This window comes from Entelurus aequoreus, linkage group LG03 (genome assembly GCF_033978785.1).
Source record: "Entelurus aequoreus isolate RoL-2023_Sb linkage group LG03, RoL_Eaeq_v1.1, whole genome shotgun sequence".
NCBI lineage: Eukaryota > Metazoa > Chordata > Actinopteri > Syngnathiformes > Syngnathidae > Entelurus > Entelurus aequoreus.
The window spans coordinates 31,392,983-31,415,897 of NC_084733.1; the positions used below are offsets into that span (position 1 = coordinate 31,392,983).

At 39.4% G+C, this 22,915-nt stretch overlaps 2 protein-coding genes across 7 annotated transcripts in view; one reads left to right on the forward strand and one right to left on the reverse strand.

Annotated features, from left to right (window-relative positions):
- The window catches only part of itgb1bp1 (integrin beta 1 binding protein 1), a 1,043,117-nt gene extending 1,040,445 nt beyond the window's left edge, over positions 1–2,672 (reverse strand). Inside the window, exon 1 of the mRNA XM_062041601.1 lies at positions 1,732–2,672. The gene's annotated coding sequence lies outside the window, so the exon portion shown is untranslated. The remainder of the gene's footprint in view (positions 1–1,731) is intronic.
- The window catches only part of LOC133646340 (leucine-rich repeat and fibronectin type-III domain-containing protein 5-like), a 277,314-nt gene that overhangs the window by 175,821 nt on the left and 78,578 nt on the right, over positions 1–22,915 (forward strand). Inside the window, exon 1 of one of the 6 annotated variants that reach the window (XM_062041596.1) lies at positions 6,280–6,298. The exons of the other annotated variants lie outside the window; for them this stretch is intronic. The gene's annotated coding sequence lies outside the window, so the exon portion shown is untranslated. Of the gene's footprint in view, positions 1–6,279; positions 6,299–22,915 lie in introns of those variants that run through there. 6 annotated transcript variants of the gene reach the window in all.

The window sequence follows — 22,915 nt, forward strand, 5'->3', positions numbered from 1 at the left end:
GTCTTATCTGAGACTTGGCTTAAACAATCTGTGCTTGATAAAGATATTTACATTCATGGCTATAATGTCTATCGTACTGACCGACAAAGAAAAGGTGGTGGAGTGGCCATATATATTAAGCAGAGGTTTGATGTTAAATTAGTCCTCTCTGAATCAGTAAGTAAAGAACTTGAACTGTTAGCACTTGAAATTGAATTAGCTAGAAATCACCACATTATGGTAGTGGGGTGTTATAGGCCTCCATCTGCCCCTAGTCATTCTCTATCTACTCTTGTGAAGCTTCTGTCTCAACTGAAATACAATGAAATAGTGATGGTTGGTGATCTGAACTGGGACTGGCTCACATCTGTGTCTGACTCTTTGAAAGCACAGTGTGCATCTCTAAATTTAACACAATTAATTAACTCAGCTACAAGACCTAATCCTAAATGCCCTCAAAAAGCTACACTCATTGACTTAATTCTAACAAATATGCCCTTTAAATTTGTTGCATCTGGTGTTTTCCCTAATGATGTGAGTGATCATTGTGTGATTGCAGTAGTGCGAGACACAAGGATTCCTAAAAGCAAGCCTCGTCTTGTTGAAAAACGTAATATGAAATTATTTGAGATGCAAGCTTTTTTACATGACTTGCATCTTTTTAATTGGGATAGAATTGCTCTTTTTGATAATGTTGAACTGGGTTGGAAATATTTTCACGAAAACTTCTTGAGTATAGTGAACAAACATGCCCCTTTTAGAAAATTTAGGGTTAAAGGTCGTGACAATCAGTGGTTTACATCGGACCTGTCAGATGTATTGCATGAGCGTAATGCTGCTTGGGCCAGGGCACGCAAGTCAGGGTTAGAAGCGGATTGGTTGAATTTTAGACAATTAAGAAATCAATTTACTTCTCTCATTCGGAAAGTCAAATCAGAATTTTATTTCTCCACAACAACAGAAAACCTCAAACACCCAAAGAAGTTTTGGAAAATCATCAAATCTTTGTCCGGCTGCTGTAATTCAGTCAATCTCCCACCTAGTATACTTGTTGATGGTGTCAGAGTAAGTGACAGAAGAGAAATGGGTAGTCATTTTAATAATCATTTTATTTCCTCTGGTTTTCTCTACAATTCTGACAACTCTACTGAAGTTCCGCTAACTCCGGAAAGAACCGTTGAAAATACCCAGGTTTTTAACTTTACGCCCTTTACCACAACAGAGGTCATGAGGGCTCTAAAGCAACTTAAACCTAGAAAGCCAGCTGGCTCAGATAAGTTGGAGCCGATCTTTTTAAAGTTGGCAGCTGAAATTATAGCTGAACCACTGACTCACATTTTTAACCTTACTCTAATTTCAAATGAAATCCCTTTGGATTGGAAATCTGCCCTTGTAATCCCCCTATTAAAAGGAGGTGACCCTAGTAATCTAAATAATTACAGACCGATCTCTAAACTCTCTGTTCTGGCAAAAGTGCTTGAATCCCTTATCAGTGAACAGATAAAAGACTTTTTGGACACCAACTTTATCCTGTCACCATTTCAGTCAGGTTTTCGCAGAAATCACAGTACTGTTACTGCTGCTATGAAGTTTATAAATGATGTAACTGAAGCTCTTGACAAGAAGCAGTGCTGTCTGTCCCTCTTTATTGACTTTTCAAAGGCATTTGATACTGTTGATCATGTCATTTTAATCAAACGTCTTTCAGCTATTGGTTTTTCTCAGCAAGCAGTTGGATGGTTTGCAAATTACCTCACAAGTAGAACTCAGGCTGTTCAGATAGAAGGTTCCTCCTCGGACGTACTGCAAGTGAAAAAGGGTGTCCCTCAAGGTTCTGTGTTGGGCCCATTATTATTCACTATTTACATAAATAATCTTGGACAGAATATTCCGAACTCAACTTTCCATTTCTATGCTGATGATACTGTCATATACTGTACAGCACCCACTCCTGCTGAGGCCTTTAAATATCTACAACATGCATTTGACAGAGTACAAGAACAACTTTGCTATCTTCAACTGGTTTTAAATGCAGAGAAAACAAAGTGTATGTTCTTTACCACATCAAAAACTGTAAGATCAGCACTGTGTGAGAACATTTTAACAAGAAATGGGCAACAAATTATGTTAGTATGTGCTTTTAAATATTTAGGATTTTTAATTGATGACCACTTGAGTTTTAAGGAGCACATTCAGTATGTTGTAAAAAAACTGAAACTTTTACTGGGATTTTATTATAGAAACAAGTCTTGCTTTTCTTTTACTGTGAAACAGAAATTGGTGGAAACAACCTTCTTACCTGTTATTGACTATGGAGATGTGTTGTACATGAATGCTACTGCTGGTTGTCTCCACAAGCTGGATAGTGTGTACCACGGTGCACTGAGATTTATCACCAACTGCGCTCCCCTTACTCACCATTGCGTATTATACTCAATGGTTAACTGGACATCTTTATGTGCTCGACGCCTCAATCATTGGTATGTTTTCATCTACAAAACCATTCTGGGTATCACTCCATCTTATCTGTCTTGTCTTTTAACAAAGAAACAAGGAAGTCACAATCTTCGTTCAATGAATGTTCTGCAATTTGTCGTCCCCAAAGTAAGAACTGAACTGGGCAAAAAAGCATTTAGGTTTTCAGCAGCGAAGGCTTGGAATAACCTACAATCAAATATTAAACTTCAAACCCTTGTTACGTTGAATGAGTTTAAAGCTTCTGTGAAAGGACTGCAGTCTACCTTGTCTGTATGCACATGTGTTATGTGAGCAAGTTTTAATGTCGTAAGTGTGATGTTTTATGTATTTGTTTACTGTTTTTAATGTAACCTTGCTGCTGCCCTCTTGGCCAGGTCTCCCTTGGAAAAGAGATCTTTGATCTCAATGGGATTTTACCTGGTTAAATAAAGGCTAATAATAAATAATCTGACCTATCTACAATGTTCCCTCTAAGGTGCGCACCTGCGCAATTGCAGCAAATCTATGCCATGCACAAAATCAAATCCCACTCTAAACAAAATAAACACATAACAATTTGTTTTGTCTGATTTTGCAATGCAACTGTGAGTAACAGGTGACGAAAGGCGGCCACAACAGATAAAAAAAGGTTTGTCAACACTGTTAAATTATTGTAACGTCTGTCGAGACGCTTTAAGGAGGACAGGAATTCCATTGATCCCTTTTATTTAGCTAAATTGTTTGTCGGCCATAACCACACCAAAAATATTTGTAAAATACTTCTAGCAAAACTGGTCATTGTCTACCAACCAAGGCAAAAGCAACTCTTTGTCATCTATTATATAAACAGCTCTCTCTCTCACCTGCACCAACACATACACTCATGGCAATTAGCCACTGATGCTTTTACGGCCACACAAAAAGTTGGACAACTCCAACACTACACATAGAGTGTAAATTCCAGGTCGTTACACTATGACTCCTCAATCAGATGTGTGCTTATTCTACTGTCATTTATTAAGAATGTACATTTTTGGATATTAATCATGTAATGATGTTACTAGATTACATAATTCCTAATAGAAATATGTATTTTACAGATAGAAAGTTACAGCAATGTATACTTCATGTGTGGATGTTTTAAGTGAAACTAAATGTGATCTCTGAAATTGGTACACAATATTTCCAAAGCAGGACACCCACCCAGGCATAAAATACTATATAGTAAATAGCTGATAAAAAAAACAATACTTAACTGGGCCAATTTACTTATATTAGAAAATAATCTCATGAAAGTGACTACTCTCACTTGATTATAATAATAAGGCATTTAAATGAATAATAAGGCATTTAAATTGTTATGTCAGGTTTGAGACGGATGTGCTGCTCAGGGTGTTTTTATGTTTGCTCACACAAATGAACAATTAGAGGGAACATTGCCTATCTAGTCTGATCTAGATTTAGATCACCTATCCATCTAATCTATGAGCACAAACTGATGAAGCCGACTCGGATGAGAGGCAAAATGTCTTCCAAGACAAAACCAAGCAGTCGAGTTGCAATCGATTGAATGCCCTGAGATTACAATGACTTGGATAAATGAGAACATCCATAGATAAGAAATAAAAAACACAAACAATTGTCATCATTATTTCAGTAATACAGAACACGCAAAAAAAGACTTCCTTGTCCATCCATCCATCCATCCATTTTCTACCGCTTGTCCCCTTGTCGATACTTATAATTCCGCAAGTTTCTTAATGCAACTGGCATTGGTGCATAATGAGGAAGTCCTTTGTTGTGGCTACTGGCTGTGGATGGGCACAGAAACCAGGTTCCATAATGGCACCGGTGCTGATTTACAAGATATTAACTGTGTTACGTATTGGGGGAGTAGACGGCACAGACCACAAGGGGGCGTAGTATTTAACTCTATGATTTTATATATATATATATATATATATATATATATATATATATATATATATATATATATATATATATATATATATATATATATATATATATATATATATATATATATATATATATATATATATATATATATATATATATATATATTAGGGCTGTGAATCTTTGGGTGTCCCACGATTCGATTCAATATAGATTCTTGGGGTCACGATTCGATTATAAATAGATTTTTTCGATTCAACGCGATTCTCGATTCAAAAACGATATTTTTCCGATTCAAAACAATTCTCTATTCATTCAATACATAGGATTTCAGCAGGATCTACCCCAGTCTGCTGACATGCAAGCAGAGTAGTACATTTTTGTAAAAAGCTTTTATAATTGTGAAGGACAATGTTTTATCAATGCAATAATGTACATTTGTTTTAACTATTAAATGAACAAAAAATATGACTTATTTTATCTTTGTGAAAATATTGGACACAGTGTGTTGTCAAGTTTATGAGATGCGATGCAAGTGTAAGCCACTGTGACACTATTGTTCTTTTTTTTTTTCTTTTTTTTTTTATAAATGTCTAATGATAATGTCAATGAGGGATTTTTAATCACTGCTATGTTGAAATTGTTACTAATATTGATACTGTTGTTGATAATATTCATTTTTGTTTCACTACTTTTGGTTTGTTCTGTGTCGTGTTTGTGTCTCCTCTTAATTGCTCTGTTTATTGCAGTTCTGAGTGTTGCTGGATCGGGTTTGGTTTTGGAATTGGATTGCATTGTTATGGTATTGCTGTGTATTGTTTTGTTGGATTGATTAATTAAAAAACAAAACAAAAAAAACAACAACTTTTTTTTAAATAAAGAAATAAAAAATACTTTTTTTAAAAATGAGAATCGATTCTGAATCGCACAACGTGAGAATCGCGATTCAAATTCGAATCGATTTTTTCCCACACCCCTAATATATATATATATATATCAATCAATCAATGTTTATTTATATAGCCCTAAATCACAAAGGTCTCAAAGGGCTGCACAATATATATATATATATATATATATATATATATATATATATATATATATATATATATATATATATATATATATATATATATATACGCATTATATATATATATATACGCATTATATATATATAATAACAAGCAATAATCTAAATAAACAAGAGAATGGAGTGTGACTAGATCCAAAGTGGTGTGTGACTATGTGTGGAGATTAGCTGTTGTGTGTTACAGGTAGTGTTGAGCGAGAGGCGGACAGCCTGGAGGGGAAAGGCAGGCTCGAACGTCTGTGAGACAGGCAGGTTGTTGGGGGTATAACGAGGTGTCAACAGGTCCGTGTCCAAGCAGGGGTCAAGGATCCCAGAGGCAGTCAAGGAAACAGAAGGAAGACGAGAAGCACAACTCGTCACGTGGAACGAAGGCAGACTGGGTACTCGAACAGATGATTACGTTCCGGCCCGGAATAGCAGGTTGTGCAGACTTTTGAAGGCAGGACCTCTGATCAACTGCAGGTGTGCTGATTGCCGGTGATTGACTGCAGCTGCCGGCTGCAGCAGGACTGACACGCGCAGGTGCGCTCTTGGAGGCGCAATCAGCAGAGCGCACAAATGAGGGCCCGGGTCGTGACAAATTGGACTGTAAAAAGAAGCTACATGAATGCGGACTACAAAAAGTGCTTAGCGGTATCATTGTACAAGTAACGTTGTGTTAGTAATGTAGTGTCCTGACAAAAGCACGCAGAGCCTGACGCTTTTTTAAACTTTATTGCTGATCTTAACACACCAACTAAAGCCCTCGTAATACCGCAGCGCTAGCTTATCCAGTAGCCACAACAACAACACAGCACTTCCGCATTATGCACCAATCAGGAACACCCACAATTTGGAGCATCAAACATTACAACTCAAGTAAGTTGTTTTTTGCACGTTCTCTATGTTCTATATTGCTACAATAATTATGACAATTTGTTGTATATTTTTTCTTATTTTTTAATATATTTTTTTAATTTATATAACTGAAATAATTTAATTACTAGTGTGTTAAACTTGATTGTCACAAAGTTCCAATAAAAATAAAAATGCATTAGAGTTTGTTTGTTTTTTCACAAAAATGTGCATGCTTTTTAAATTATTATTATTTGTTTTGGGCATCATTTAAGCACCGATTCGGTACTAATATCGGTTAAAATGTAAACGATACTCACCCCTTTGACTGGCTAGCAATGCGATGCTTGCAGTGTTATAAGAGCTGTTGTTTCGGTGTGTTAAGGTCGGCAATAAAGATTAAAACGAGTGTAAAACTCTGTGTGCTTCTTTAAAAATGTTACATTATTTACAAAACCTTACTTGTACAATATTACCGCCAAGCACTTGTTGCAGGTTGCAGGAGTCTGTATTCATTTAGCACCAAAATTAGGCACATTATTTATTTATTCATTTTTATTAGATTTATTTTTTTGGTTTGAGGGTCTTTAATATACAACATGTTTCTAATTCTGAGTCATTTAAAAAAAACAACGATTATCATTGTGTGTGTTAATGTTGTCGGATGGTTGTGTGTGTTTAGCTTGCTCATGCAAGCTCAGTAATTACATTAAGAGTAATTGTGATGCATTTAAGCAGCTGCTGACCCCAAGTGTTTCAATGGGTAAAGCCATTAGCTTAACCATAAGGTGATTCTAGCAGACACAGGAAAACAAAGCCAATGAGTGGAAACAAAAGCTTGAAAAGGAAGCGGGTTGGTTTAGTGGCCCAAGGGTTTTGCATTGCATTTACATGCTGATGCAAACAGCCATGGTCAAAACCTGGGGCCGTATTTATCAAGCTTCTTAGAATTACTCCTAAGAAGTCTGCTAAGAGTTGACTTACGAGTAAATAAATTATTCGCTGAAAGCTGCACTTAAAAGTTAGTTATCAAGCGTCTTACTCACACTTTCAGCGAAGTGTAGGACTGAATCTTAAGTGTCACACTCAGAGCTGAATTACGACATTACTATGTGCCGTAAACGGAATTTTAGGTGACGTCATTTCTGTGTCCATAGAAATGACCAATCACGGAAGGGAATCCCTTGTCTAAGAATAAAGAAATATTTTAGAAATATTTAAGTGGAAAATGGGAGTGTATATTTTGACAATAAACTACAAAATAATACAAAACAAACAAACAGTATTGGCAATGAATCAAAAATAAATGTTTCCTTTTTGTTGCACCTTCCCTGCTTCTTGCTCCCAGACCGTAGTCAAAGAGGCAGGGGAGACACTTCTCCAGGATGTATGCTCGGGGCAACACCCTTCACTTTACCCGGCAGTGGGTCTCCACAGCGGACGACTTTAGGGTGAATGATGAGTCTGGCGATTAGTTGCAAATCTTGCTTTATTGATTGCTTGCACACAGCCAATCCAACACAAAACAAACTAGTCACCGCCCGCACTCACGCTGCCGCTCCCTCTCTTCTCTCGCCCACACACTCACTGACGTCACTCACCTCACATGCTGTCACCTATTAAAGGGGCCACACACACACATACGCTACTCTCATATCATTTGCTTTCCAATTCATTAATTAGGCAACTAATTTGAAACTGGTGTGGGTGGCTCTATATATATACTAGCCCACTGCAGCCACATGCGGAAATCAACAAGGAATCGAAAAGTATTAAATCTGTGACAAAAATAATACCCGCTCTGTCTAAACGATACCGTTTGATCAGCTGCTCGTCATCAAACAAAGCCAGGACATCCTTCCGCTCCCTGAACGTTCGCGCACGCCGCTCTCGCCTCAGTGCCATCCCCTGCTGGCAACTCCTAACCACTTAAGACACCTCTGAAGGTGTCTTAAATATCGTGGAGAGTAGGAGTGATTCTTTAACACTTAAGTCTCAGGACTTAAGTGTAAAATGGCACTCTAAGACGCTTGATAAATACGGCCCCTGGACACAGAAAATCATACCATTAACCTTTTTATAGAAAATGAGGGACACACAACAACACACTTAATGTTAATTAAGCATCAATGTTGGTACTAACTTTACAGTTCATAACTATGGTGTACAAACAGTTTTCTGTTGTTGTTTTTTTTACCTTTGAGAACCTGGTATCCACATATGTGGACATCACATTTTGGTTGTGTAGAGCACAATCAGGGTTTTTCCTTTATGTAACTGATCGTGGCGCACCGCCATGACAAAATTATAGCCGCCACACCGTAAAAATATTTTTTAAGTGAAAACCAATTAAAGTAATAGAATATATTGTAGCCTCCAGAGGAAGTCACACCAAGCCTGACACTATTGTTTAACTTTTATTGCCAATCTTGTGCTAACAACCGGTCCAATTCCAACAGGTTTTACCTCCCTTGCACTCATGTCTGTCTCTGTGCTTCCCCATACACACAACACTTCCTCATTCTCCACCATAGGAACAATGAACATCAAATCAAAACCACACAAACATAACGCATTAACCAGCAGGTCGTTAAAGTATGAATGGATATTTAGAGGGCACTGGCGGCTTTTAAGGAGAGAAAGTCCAACTGGAGCAGCAGCGCAAAGCAAGTGTGACGTCATGTTTGCTGCAGCTCTCTTTTTGTCAGGGACATCCAGGGACAGAAGTAGAGTCTCTAAACATGAGTACATTCTAAAATAACACCAGAAAAAGATGCTAGATTTGTTGCCAGTTGTTTTAAATAAAGAAAGTCACTAAACGTCTCGAGACACTTGAAAAATTGTCAACAAAGTACAAAACTCAAAACCAATGAAGTTGTCAGGTTGTGTAATCGGAAATAAAAACAGAATACAATGATTTTCAAATCCTTTTCAACTTACATTCAATTGAATAGAATGCCAAGACAAGATATTTAATGTTCGAACTGAGAAACTTGTTTGTTTTTTTCAAATAATCATTAACTTAGAATTTAATGGCAGCAACACATTGCAAAAAAGTTGGCACGGGGGCATTTTTACCACTGTGTTACATGGCCTTTCCTTTTAACAACACTCACTAAACGTTTGGGAACTGAGGAGACCAATTTTTTAAGCTTTTCAGGTGGAATTATTTCCCATTCTTGCTTGATGTACAGCTTAAGTTGTTCAACAGTCCGGGGTCTCTGTTGTCGTCTTTTACGCTTCATAATGCGCAACATATTTTCAATGGGAGACAGGTCTGGACTACAGGCAGGCCAGTCTAGTACCCGCATTATTTTACTACAAAACCACACTGTTGTACCACGTGCAGAATGTGGCTTGGCATTGTCTTGCTGAAATAAGCAGGGGCGTCCATGAAAACGTTGCTTGGATGGCAACATATGTTGCTCCAAAACCTGTATGTACCTTTCAGCATTAATGGTGCCTTCACAGATGTGTAAGTTACCCATGCCTTGAGCACTAATACACCCCCATACCATCACAGATGCTGGCTTTTCAACTTTGCGCCTCTAACAATCCAGGTGGTTCTTTTCCTCTTTGGTTCGGAGGACACGACGTCCACAGTTTCCAAAAAACAATTTGAAATGTAGACTCGTCAGACCACAGAACACTTTTCCACTTTGCATCAGTCCATTTTAGATGAGCTCAGGCCCAGCGAAGCCGGCGGCATTTCTGGGTGTTGTTGATAAATGGCTTTCGCTTTGCATAGTATAGTTTTAACTTGCACTTACAGATGTAGCGACAAACTGTAGTTACTGACAGTGGTTTTCTGAAGTGTTCCTAAGCCAATGTGGTGATATCCTTTACACACTGATGTCGGTTTTTGATGCAGTACCACCTGAGGGATCCAAGGTCACGGGCATTCAATGTTACGTGTGATTTCTCCAGATTCTCTGAACCTTTTGACGATATTATGGACTGTAGATGGTGAAATCCCTAAATTCCTTGCAATAGCTCGTTGAGCGATGTTGTTCTTAAACTGTCTGACAATTTGCTCACGCATTTGTTCACAAAGGGGTGACGCTCGCCCCATCCTTGTTTGTGAATGACAGCATTTCATGGAAGCTGCTTTTATACCCAATTGTGGCACCCACCTGTTCCCACTTAGCCTGTTCACTTGTGGGATGTTACAAATAAGTGTTTGATGAGCATTCTTCAACTTTCTCAGTCTTTTTTGCCACTTGTGCCAGTTTTTTTTAAACATGTTGCAGGCCTCAAATACCAAATGAGTTAATATTTGCACAAAATAACAAAGTTTACAAGTTTGAACGTTAAGTATCTTGTCTTTGCAGTCTATTCAATTTAATATAGGTTAAAAAGGATTTGCAAATCATTGTATTCTGTTTTTATTTACGATTTACACAACGTGCCAACTTCGCTGGTTTTCGGTTTTGTACATGATGTATGCCTGTGATTTTACTTTTTTGAATATTTTTCATAGATTTTACTTTGGCGCGTCATGGCTTCCTGATGTCATTATCACCATGTTAACTTGATTACTGAACTAATGCTGCTTTTTACTGCAATATTTATTTGTTTATTTTGGATTATTGGTGACACATGCAGAAAAGGTGCAATTTTGAAGCCAAGTTTTGTCAGTGTATTATTTCACTTTTATTAAGAGTGAGATACAGTATACCATGTGTATGTACGCTTGCTTACCTCACATAAAAAACTGCTGTTTCGTATGCATTTGCTTCCAGCATCTTTTTATGAACGCCGCATCCCCCTGGTGCACAACAGGGCATGTTTACATGGCAAACACTCAACAAACACTCTTCAATTAAAATAGATGTTTAATGAGGAAGTGCGGTGTCGCCAAGCTGCGACTTCAAACTGGTACGAAACATGGCGCCCTGTAGTCACCTGAGTGCCTTTTGACCAATCATTGAGAAGATCGCTTGAAACCGAGTTGTCTGTACTCTCTCTATACTGCCAATTAGCGTTGGAGGTAGGGCTGGGCGATATGGACGAAAACGTATATCTCGATATATTTTTACTTAAACTCGATATTCGATATATATCTCGATATATTTTTCGGTGAAAGTATACATATAAAGAAATTCATTTTTGAGCGATATTCAGTAAAATTGAAGTGACTGACAACTGTTCTGTAAACATTTTTATTAACCCGGTTAGTCAAGATGGGTATTAACTAGCACATGAAATAAACTGTTTAAGTAGTACAGAATTACATAACATAAATAAAATGGAAAAATATTCTTTATACGTAAAATAAATAACATATCTGTGCAAATAATGCAACATGTAAAAAATACATTTGCAGGCAGGCACTTTGTGATTTCCCTTCCTGGTTCAATGGCCTGTCCTATCTTGCCTCTGATTGGCCTGTCCCTAACTAATCGTGACTCATCATAGTAAACAACCAACCAATCATGGATGTTCTTATACGTGCAAGGATGTCTTGGAAGGAGAAAGGGAAGGGGTTTAGTAGCCTGTGGAGGGGAATCAGGGGAGAAAAAGGAACACAACAAATAAGCGGTGTTTTGGTAATTTTAACGTGAAATAAATTATATCGATATTACGATATTTTTTTAAATTCATGTCTTGTTTAAAAATAAATCGATAAATCTTACAAACTTGATATATGGCCCAGCCCTAGTTGGAGGAAGAGTATACCGCATCACATGTCGGATTCAAAATGGCTGAAAACACTTCCAAAAGTTCAGATGGCAAATTTAAACTTTTTTTTTTTTTTTTTCTACTCATTGGGTCCAAAGAGCCCAAATACCGAAGATAAATTAAACATGCACGCCTTACAAGAGTTTGGGTCTTAGGAGACTACAGATGTTCTAACATACAAGGTTTTCACCACTTTTGTCAATTAACAATTGCATTATACAGTACATACAGTGGCACATGCAGTTAGCGCTGACTTCTGTGTCTTCTGGGCTTTGCTTGTTCTCTTCAGATCTGTCCAACAACATGTGTGTTAGGGTAACTAAAGACTAAATTGTCATCATTTTTTTAATGAATGAAGTATTCACAAGTGTGCATTACTCATGTGTGTTGCAACCTTGGCCTTAATGCACGGGCCCTCATGTTTACGCAATTAATGGGGTTTATAGCTGTCAATCACAGCTGCATGCACCCGTCACACAGGAGATATTGTAATGAACAGAATTATTTAAAAATGGATTATATTATTGCCATGTCGCTGTTAAACTGTTGAGTGAACTCATGATCTGTTTTTGTAACGCATCGCTGAATGCACGTGTTTAACTCAGAGCTTGCATTAGTGTCGTGTGACTCGTGTCGGACAAAGAAGAAGGTTGCTGGGTTATACGAATTGCGGCGCGTTCGAACACCATTTACTTACTGCAAACAAATGTTTGCATAATTAAAAAAATAACGGCATAAGAAAACGGTACTGACAAGCGAAAATTGGCCGGAGAGAAGCAACTACTGCAGGGAGAAGAGCACGCATGATGACCCAAACCCCTGCCTAACATCCGCCCACAGTTTCAAAATAAGATCTCGTACGGGTGGCGTAGATCCAACATAGAAATAACTTAGTAAGCCATCCAAAGAACTACGGCTGCACAATTTTTTTTGAAAAAACCTGATTGCGATTTTTCTCTCCAAAATTGCGATTTGATTTGTGATTTTTATATCTTATACATAAAGAAAATGCAAGGCCAGCAACACTCGTGTCCTTAAAATAATTTTAATATAAACTGCGCAGGCGCTAGACACTTTTTGCCGTGCACCTCCTTATTTTTGTTTTATTACGTTTTTTGGAGAGTGCTTGTTTTTTCCTATATTTTATATTTTATACATACAACTGCAAAAATAGGAGAATATGGACATATTACTTTTAGACTGCCAACATATTCTTGTATCAAGGAGCCACACATTAGAACAATGTGCAATAATTTACTTCAAAAAATATTTGGCTTTATGCAAACCGACTGTTCTCGGGTGTTCCAATCGTTCAAATAGAGAGATAGGAAAGAGCTTTAATAGAGTCCCAAAAGTGGTCCATAAAGGTAACAAAAGTCAGGGAAAAAACGAAAGTGCGTGGAAGGAAATGGCTCTTAAAGGCCTACTGAAATGCGATGTTCTTATTTAAACGGGGATAGCAGGTCCATTCTGTGTCATACTTGATCATTTCGCGATATTGCCATATTTTTGCTGAAAGGATTTAGTAGAGAACATCGACGATAAACTTCGCAACTTTTGGTCGCTGATAAAAAAGCCTTGCCTGTACCGGAAGTAGCAGACGATACGCGCGTGACGTCACCGGTTGTGGAGCTCCTCACATCTGCACATTGTTTACAATCATGGCCACCAGCAGCGAGAGCGATTCGGACAGAGAAAGTGACGATTTCCCCATTAATTTGAGCCAGGATGAAAGATTTGTGGATGAGGAAAGTGAGAGTGAAGGACTAGAGGGCATGCCACAAATTAATCCTGCATAACAAACACCTCCCCCCTCCCGTCCATATAACACGCCAATACAACTCAAACACCTGCACACCACACTCAATCCCACAGCCCAAAGTACCGTTCACCCCCACAAAGTTCATACAGCACATATATTTCCCCAAAGTCCCCAAAGTTACGTACGTGACATGCACATAGCGGCACGCACGTACGGGCAAGCGATCAAATGTTTGGAAGCCGCAGATGCATACTCACGGTACCGCGTCTGCGCATCCAACTCAAAGTCCTCCTGGTAAGAGTCTCTGTTGTCCCAGTTCTCCATAGGCCAATGGTAAAGCTTGACTGTCATCTTTCGGGAATGTAAACAATGAAACACCGGCTACGTGTTTGTGTTGCTGCAGCCGGCCGCTAATACACCGCTTCCCACCTACAGCTTTCTTCTTTGCTGTCTCCATTGTTCATTGAACAAATTGCAAAAGATTCACCAACACAGATGTCCAGAATATTGTGGAATTTTGCGATGAAAACAGACGACTTAATAGCTGGCCACAATGCTGTCCCAAAATGTCCTCTACAATCCGTGACGTCACGCGCAGGCGTCATCATACCGAGACGTTTTCAGCAGGATATTTCGCGCAAATTTTAAAATTGCCCTTTAGTAAGCTAACCCGGCCGTTTTGGCATGTGTTGCAATGTTAAGATTTCATCATTGATATATAAACTATCAGACTGCGTGGTCGGTAGTAGTGGGTTTCAGTAGGCCTTTAAAGATGATCTCTTTCATCTTGTGGAGCACAATCGGATCATTCTTGTGTCTGCAGCAATCACTTTGTAAAATGTTTCTTTTAAACATTTGATTCGTTTCAGAAACGTTGTGATGCGATCGAGTTTATTCTGTACCATATAGTTAGTGTTTGAGAGCAGAACTAAACGTAAATAATGGACAATAGATCACGTTATTGTTTTGTTCTTTTGTGGTTGCTATGCCTAAATAGAACTACAAAGACCTGGTTGTGCAAATAAACAAACGTCATGTTAAGTCCTAGTTAATAAATATTGTGATTATTGGGCCAATCTACGGTATTTTCTTTCTTGATTTTCATAACAGAAACTAAAAACATAGTTGTTGTTGTTGTGCTGGAAAGCAAAGTGCTTTATTCAACACAGATGACCACATTGTAGCGTCGTTGGTGATATTTGTTAGCATCAAGAAAATGTCCCTTATAGTATTAATAAACTAGATGAATAAATCTCTCGTAGTCTTCACAGCATAAACTATATCTTGATATCGCTAGCAAAGATTCATGATGAACAACAGGGACATATACAGCTAAAGATAGAGACATAATATACTTCACTCCATAAAACAACTGCAGACATGAATAGTAGATGGGACTAATATATGTAGCAGGAAATCAACTGCAAACAAACATATCCCTTTTTCTCATTAGCGTCACAATCACTCAGCACGTCACTCTTTATGTCAATCAAATACGTTACTTAACGATGCAGGAATAAGTCCAACTTTGTCTTTCACAGATTAATGTTTAATTTGTGGACCCCTCCAGATGTAACGACATGATGTGCCTCCAATTGTTTCTTCTCTAAATACCGTAAGTGTCAAATGAAGTGAGGTAGCAGTAACCTCTTGGTGATGATAAATGGTTTCAATCTTTAAAAATATATTTTTTTCTTAAGAGTGTAAAAATCCACTCCATCCCATTTAAAATATTTTTCATGATCACTTTTATATTTGCCTTTAAACATTTCACAATAAGCCTAAATCTGTACTAAGTCAGGTAAATAAACAGTAGCCTATTGGGGCTTAGACCATCACCCGCATGTGCCTGTAGATCACGTGATTGTGACCCAACTATACTGGTATACTTTTATTTTGAAGGCCGTAATGCAGCTACAGGAAGCTGGGTTCAGATCAGTTGAAGTTAATGTGAGTGGTTGAACAATACTTGAATAAGTGTATTGTAATACGTAATGCTACTCTCCTGAACAAACATTGCACTCTGAGACTTGTTGGAGAACACTTTGACATATGAAGTGTTTTCCTAACACTGACATTTCTAGGTCCACTTCAGCACAAGCACCCAACTCTGGGAACATTATTCCGTAAGCTGGAGAAATGCACTACGCTAGTTTTCTTCATCTTTCCATAATACACATAAATGATGATCTAATTTCTCATGTGATATTACATTGTCTTAATAATACCTCCTAATGCAGTGGTTCTTAACCTTGTTGGAGGTACTGAACCCCACCAGTTTCATATGCGCATTCACCGAACCCTTCTTTAGTGAAAAATAGAATGGTTTTTTTTTCAAATTCAAGACAAAGTTATATGTTTTTGGTAACACTTAAGTATGGGGAACATATTCTACGTAACAAAGACTTAATTTAGATATGTTGAAGAGGTTCATTTAGCCTACTAATGTGTATTTATAAGTGGTTGATTTATATAGGCTAGTAAGGTAAAGTTTTGTACCTGACAAAAGAAGCAAGATAGCCAAAACTTGTCAGGTACAAAACTTTACCTTACTAGCCTATATAAATCAACCACTTAAAAAAAGACTTAATTTAGAGTTTTTTGGACACTAGGGGAACATATTCTAAGTAACAAAGACTTAATTTAGAGTTATTTGGTTAGGGTTAGGGTTAGAGGGTTAGGGTTATAATAAGGCCATGCCGAATAAGGCATTAATAAGTACTTAATAATGACTAGTTAAGAGCCAATATGTTACTAATGTGCATGTTAATAAGCAACTAATTAATGGTGAATATGTTCCCTGTACTAAAGTGTTACCATGTTTTATTACTGGTGCACAAAATGAACCGTGCATGAACATCACCTTGTTCAAGGAACAAAACCCACACAGTGCATAAACTCACAACAAATTACACACTTGCAAATCAGTCTGACTTATGCTGTTGCCGTATCCGTAATACGCCGATATGGAGAAGTTTTTATTTACACGATGAGTCGGGTGTGTTTTGACCTCCGCCGAACCCCTGAGCCCGACTCACCGAACCCCCAGGGTTCGATCGAACCCAAGTTAAGAACCACTGTCCTAATGCATCAATGTACCTCCATAGGATCTGAACTGGAACATAATTATATACAGTATTTCTATGGACAGTAGTTCAGTTCATTCCTATGACTGTGATGTAAGTTAGGTTTTAGTGTTTAGTCGCAACTTATACCTATTTTATTAAGACCTCATTCCCATTGCACAATAATAATAATGTGAAAGACTAGGGCTGGACGATATATCGATATACTCGGTTTATCGCGGGTTTGTCTCTGTGTGATATAGAAAATGACTATATCGTGATATTCGAGTATAGGTTCTCACACAGTTGCTTTTAGCTGCGGGCATTACACTGCATGCGTTTCCCACTCTTTCTTGTCTCTCCTTCTCACAGAGACTTAAAACAAGCGCACCTTCTTACATACGTCACATGTGCAACGTCACACGCTCCCGCGGAGCAGACAGGTGACGACATGGTAACTTTAGATATCCCAACGGTGCGGTGTGGTGCGGGTGGTAATACGAGAGAGAGAAGGTGCAAATCTGGTAACAAATGAAGGAAGAATTAATTCCCAAGAAAAACAGCACAGGGTCCATCGTCTGGCTGTGGTTTGGCTTCAAGCGGGAAGATGTTGAACAAGCACCACTGCTAATGTAGCATCATTTGAAAAGTCACCCGCTAGAGAATGAGGAGTGCTTGAAACTCCGCATGTCAACATCTCCGTTCGGTGCCACACCAACAAAATGCCGAAGCAACTATTTCCACATCAACACCGTATGGAAAAAATAGTCAACAACAGAAGGAGATAACGTCCGCAGGAACATAGCGAAGGACTATTATGCAGCTCATTTTTATTTGACACCTATTGAAATATCTTGTGTGACATCATGCACAAAAGTACCCTTATTTGTTTTAAACTATTGTAGTGGCGTTCTGTACAAAAAGTTCACTTTAATTTAGTGTTGTTTTGATATGTCAACTTAATGACATCATGCACAAAAGTGCACTAATAACTTGTTTTAAAATGTCTCTGACAATCTTGCACTTTCTGTTTTGAAATGACATGAATGTTTGTGCCACTGCTTAATAACTGTTTAATAAATACAGTTTTGGTAAATTGACTTAGTTGTGATTTCCCTCTCTGCATGAAAGTTTAAAATAAGCATATATTAATGCAGTATGAACAAGAATGTTTTAATGTAGACACATAGAATCATCATACTGCTGTGATTATATGCATCAAGTGTTCATTCAAGGCTAAGGCAAAATATCGAGATATATATCGTGTATCGTGACATGGCCTAAAAATATCGAGATATTGATAAAAGGCCATATCGCCCAGCCCTATGAAAGACCCATACCTTTGTTTACAGATACTATCTCTATCCTTGATAATGGTCACAGCGTTTGAGCGACTTTGACCGGCGCGTGCGTGTTGATGTCTCTACTGAGTGTTTTACGATGTCTAATTTCACTTCACTTTCCTTTTTCTGGCCCCACAAAAGTCAGTCTCACACTTAGGAGACAACAGAGTTTGGAGATAAAAGTTAAAGAACAAAAGTGATGTTGGCGTTCCTTAGTGTAGCAACTACTTATGACTCCTGTATGTATTCTTAAACCGTGCGCTAGTACTTTAACTATTTCTCTGTATCTTTTTGAACAGTATTGATATTTTTTGGGGGGTGGGGGGTGTGTGTCTCTAACCACAAAACGCTGTTGTCTTGCCTGCTTTTTGTTGCAGTGCCTGGTTTGTTAGTCACAGGGCGAAGCCACCTTCGCGCAAACTTGTTTCCCATTTCCTTTTGACGATTTAAGCTATCCAGTACATTCACTCGGCGCCAGTTGATTCCTGATGGTTCACCATTCCAGTCGTGTTCATCTCCTCTGCTTTGGCTTCCCTCACGCTTTTTTAACATGTAGTGTTAAATGTTTCCTCTCCACACCTTTTGTGTGCGTTTTCTGTTTTTTCACACCTTCTGTCTGCATCCTTAGTTATTTTTCATCACTCCTTTTTGAGTGCACTTTTTGTTATTATTCTTAATTTTTCTTGTCTGCCTTGGGGTCTTACTTCAGCATGACAGCCATAACACGAAACGTAAAATGGGGACCGAAGAAAAAATTACTAATTTGGAGCTTTGCAGTTATTTTATTGACAATCTGCTAGTGAGCAGGCTACTTCTTGTTTCATAAAGGTGGGTTCTATCCTATTGAAGGAGTGAACAAAATCCGTTATCAGGACTTTTATTCAGATAGTGTTTTTCTTCGAAGTATGTACCAGCCCTTAAGAATTTTCTGGAAATAATCAGTACTTTGTGGCATAATCCTGTACTGTATCTGTCCTATTATTTACTGTTTTACTCTCAACTGCCATGAAAAGTGGAATTAAATAGATCTAATGGTGGCCTAAGACCTCTTTATATTAACTGTATATGTGCTAAATCGGCCTTATATTTACTTCTCATGAGTTGAATGTTCAACACGGGATCGACTACATACGGTCTATGTTTGAAATTGTTATGCAGTTTGGCACATTTAGGTACAAATGGCTGTAAGAAAGAGGCGATTGCACTGCAAAGACAGGCGATGGACAGAGAATCCGCCGTCTTACGTGTGCATGTCAATTTTTATTTGTTTTACCTTTATTTACCCAGGAAAGGTCCCATTGAGATTAATCTCTTTTTCAAGGGAGTCCTGCACATTCATACACCAGTGTAGGTGCCACTGGAAACCAGGTGGGTGAAGTGTCTTGCCCAAAACACAAAGGCCGTGATTAGGATGGTGGATGTTAGAATCGAACCTGCATCCCTTATTTGGACTGTCATAAGTAAAAAAAAATATATATATAGACATCTCCTCTATTCAGCAATATCATTTTATAGCTGTTGGATAACTTAATAGACTGATTTAAATAAACTCAAATGATTTGTTTTGGTGTCTGCTGGCATTTTTATATATGACACAATTTTGCAAGGCATTCTTGCATGCATTTCTGGATCATTCCAGATGCACCATCACAACACCGGCACCTTCACAGAGCATACCTTTGGTGTGCTAACATAGGTATGATGTCTAGATCAGGGGTTCTTAGCCTTTTTGGCATCAGGGGCCGTATTTATCAAGCGTATTAGAGTGCCATTTTACACTTAAGTCCTGAGAATTTGCGAAATTTAGTCCTACTCTCAAACTTAAGAATAAAAGCTATTTATCAACTTTCTTAAGTCTAAGAATCACTCCTACTCTCCACGATATTTAAGAGACCTTCAGAGGTGTCCTAAGTGGTTAGGAGTTGCCAGTGGGGGATAGAACTGAGGCGAGAGAGACATGCGCAAACGTTCAGGGAGCGGAAGGATGTCCTGGCTTTGTTTGATGACGAGCAGCTGATCAAACAGTATCGTTTAGACAGAGCGGGTATTATTTTTGTCACAGATTTAATAATTTTCGATTCCATGTTGATTTCTGCATGTGGCTGCAGTGGGCTAATATATATAGAGCCACCCACACCAGTTTCAAATTAGTTGCCTAATTTCGATACCCCCCAGCAACACTCATCTGCTCCAGCCCTGCCCCCGCCCCCACCAGGCTCCGGCACCACTCCACTCACTGTACAGGAGCACAGTGTCAGACGAGTGCTCCTGGCTGTGAACCCCAGGAAGGCTGCTGGACCAGACGGAGTACCTGGAAAGGTGCTCAGGGCGTGCGCCCACCAGCTCGCTCCCCCCCTCACCAGGATCTTCAACCTCTCCCTGGCTCAGGCAGTCATCCCATCCTGCCTGAAGTCATCTACAATAATCCCGGTGCCGAAGAAGTCTCCCATCACCAGCCTGAATGATTACCGACCAGTGGCCCTCACTCCGGTAATCATGAAGTGCTTCGAGAGACTGGTTCTCCAGCACATCAAGGACCATATCCCTCCAGACTTTGACCCCCACCAGTTCGCATACCGGGCGAACAGATCCACAGAGGACGCCATCGCTGTTGCTCTCCACTCTGCTCTGAACCACCTGGAGCAGCAGCAGAGCTACGTCCGGATGCTCTCTGTGGATTATAGTCCTGCCTTCAATACAATAATCCCGGACAGACTCTGCAATAAACTGGACACTCTTGGCCTCCCCCCTCTCACAAACGCCTGGATAAGGGACTTCCTAACGGACCGACCCCAGAATGTGACACTTGGCCCCCACTTCTCATCCACCCGCACGCTGAGCATCGGCTCCCCACAGGGCTGTGTGTTGAGCCCCCTCCTCTACTGCCTCTACACCCATGACTGCAGTCCAGCCCACAGTGACAACCTTATCGTCAAGTTTGCTGACGATACCACAGTGGTCGGGCTCATCTCCAGGGGTGACGAGGCTGCCTACAGGGAGGTCCTGAAGCTGACGGCCTGGTCTTCGGAGAACAACCTCGCTCTCAACACCAGCAAGACCAGAGAGATCATCGTCGACTTCAGGAGGAGCAGCACCGACCCTGCCCCCCTCTACATCAACGGCGAGCGTGTGGAGGGGGTCCACACCTTCAGGTACCTTGGAGTCCACATCTCTAACGACTTTTCCTGGACAGTCAACACCACAGCAATCATCAGGAAGGCTCAGCAGTGGCTACACTTCCTGAGAGTCCTCTGGAAGTACAACCTGAAGCCTGACCTGCTGCTGACCTTCTACCGCTCTTCCATCGAGAGCCTGCTGACCTACTGTATTACAGTATGGTACGGCAGCTGCACTGCAGCAGACAGGGAGAGGCTGCAAAGAGTGGTCAAGATGGCTCAAAAGATCATCGGCCGCCCTCTCCCCTCTCTGATGTACATCTACACCTCCCACTGCCTCAACAGAGCAAGTGCCATCATCAAGGACAGCACCCACCCTGGCTCTGACCTGTTCCACCTGCTGCCCTCTGGGAAGCGCTACAGGTGCATTAAAACCAAGACAAACAGGCTAAAAAACAGCTTCTTCCCCAGGGCCATAACCACCCTGAACAGACTTCCCCATTGACCCTCATAACTGCCTTCTCTTCGGTGCAATAACCCATTCCACCAACCACCCTGTTTCATGTAGATATTCATGTACATATTAATTTCACCCTCTGTATAGAGTGTACACTTGTTTTATCGCACTGTATGGAATGGCCTCAATCTCGTTACCCTGCGTAATGACAATAAAGCTGATTCTGATTCTGATTCTGATTCTGATTCTGATTCTGATTCTGATTCTAATTAATGAATTGGAAAGAAAATGTTATGAGAGTAGCGTATGCGTGTGTGTGACACTTTAATAGGTGACAGCATGTGAGGTGAGTGACGTCAGTGAGTGTGTGGGCGAGAGAAGAGAGGGAGCGGTAGCGTGAGTGCGGGCGGGGACTAGTTTGTTTTGTGTTGGATTGGCTGTGTGCAAGCAATCAATAAAGCAAGATTTGCAACTAATCGCCGGACTCATCATTCACCCTAAAGTCGTCCACTGTGGAGACCCACTGCCGGGTAAAGTGAAGGGTGTTGCCCCGAGCATACATCGGCCCTGGAGAAGTGTCTCCCCTGCGCTCTTCGACTACGGTCTGGGAGCAGGAAGCAGGAAAGGTGCAACAAAAAGGAAACATTTATTTTTGATTCATTGCCAATATTGTTTGTTTGTTTTGTATTATTTTGTAGTTTATTGTCAAAATATACATTCATAATTCAGCTCTGAGTGTGACACTTAAGATTCAGTCCTACACTTCGCTGAAAGTGTGAGTAAGACGCTTGTTAACTAACTTTTAAGTGCAGCTTTCAGTGAAGAATTTCTTTACTCTTAAGTCAACTCTTAGCGGACTTCTTAGGAGTAATTCTAAGAAGCTGGATAAATACGGCCCAAGAGCTCATCATTCCAACAATGAAGGGGCCCGGGGCCCACTCAAATAATAAAACTGAATTAGTGATATTACTATTTATTTGAATCATATTCAGTAATTATATCTAATCTACTTGAAGTTTACAAGCTTGTCAAATGATATGAAACCATGTGTTAATCACAAACATTATTTTCATGATTAAGGTCAGGCTAATTAATAAAAACTTAGAAAAATGGATTACAACTGAGTACCGTTGCAGCCCGTATAACAGATATCTTCTGCTCTATGGTTAAACACTGCTCTAGATCACACTTTTACTGTGCAACGGCCAGAAAAGGT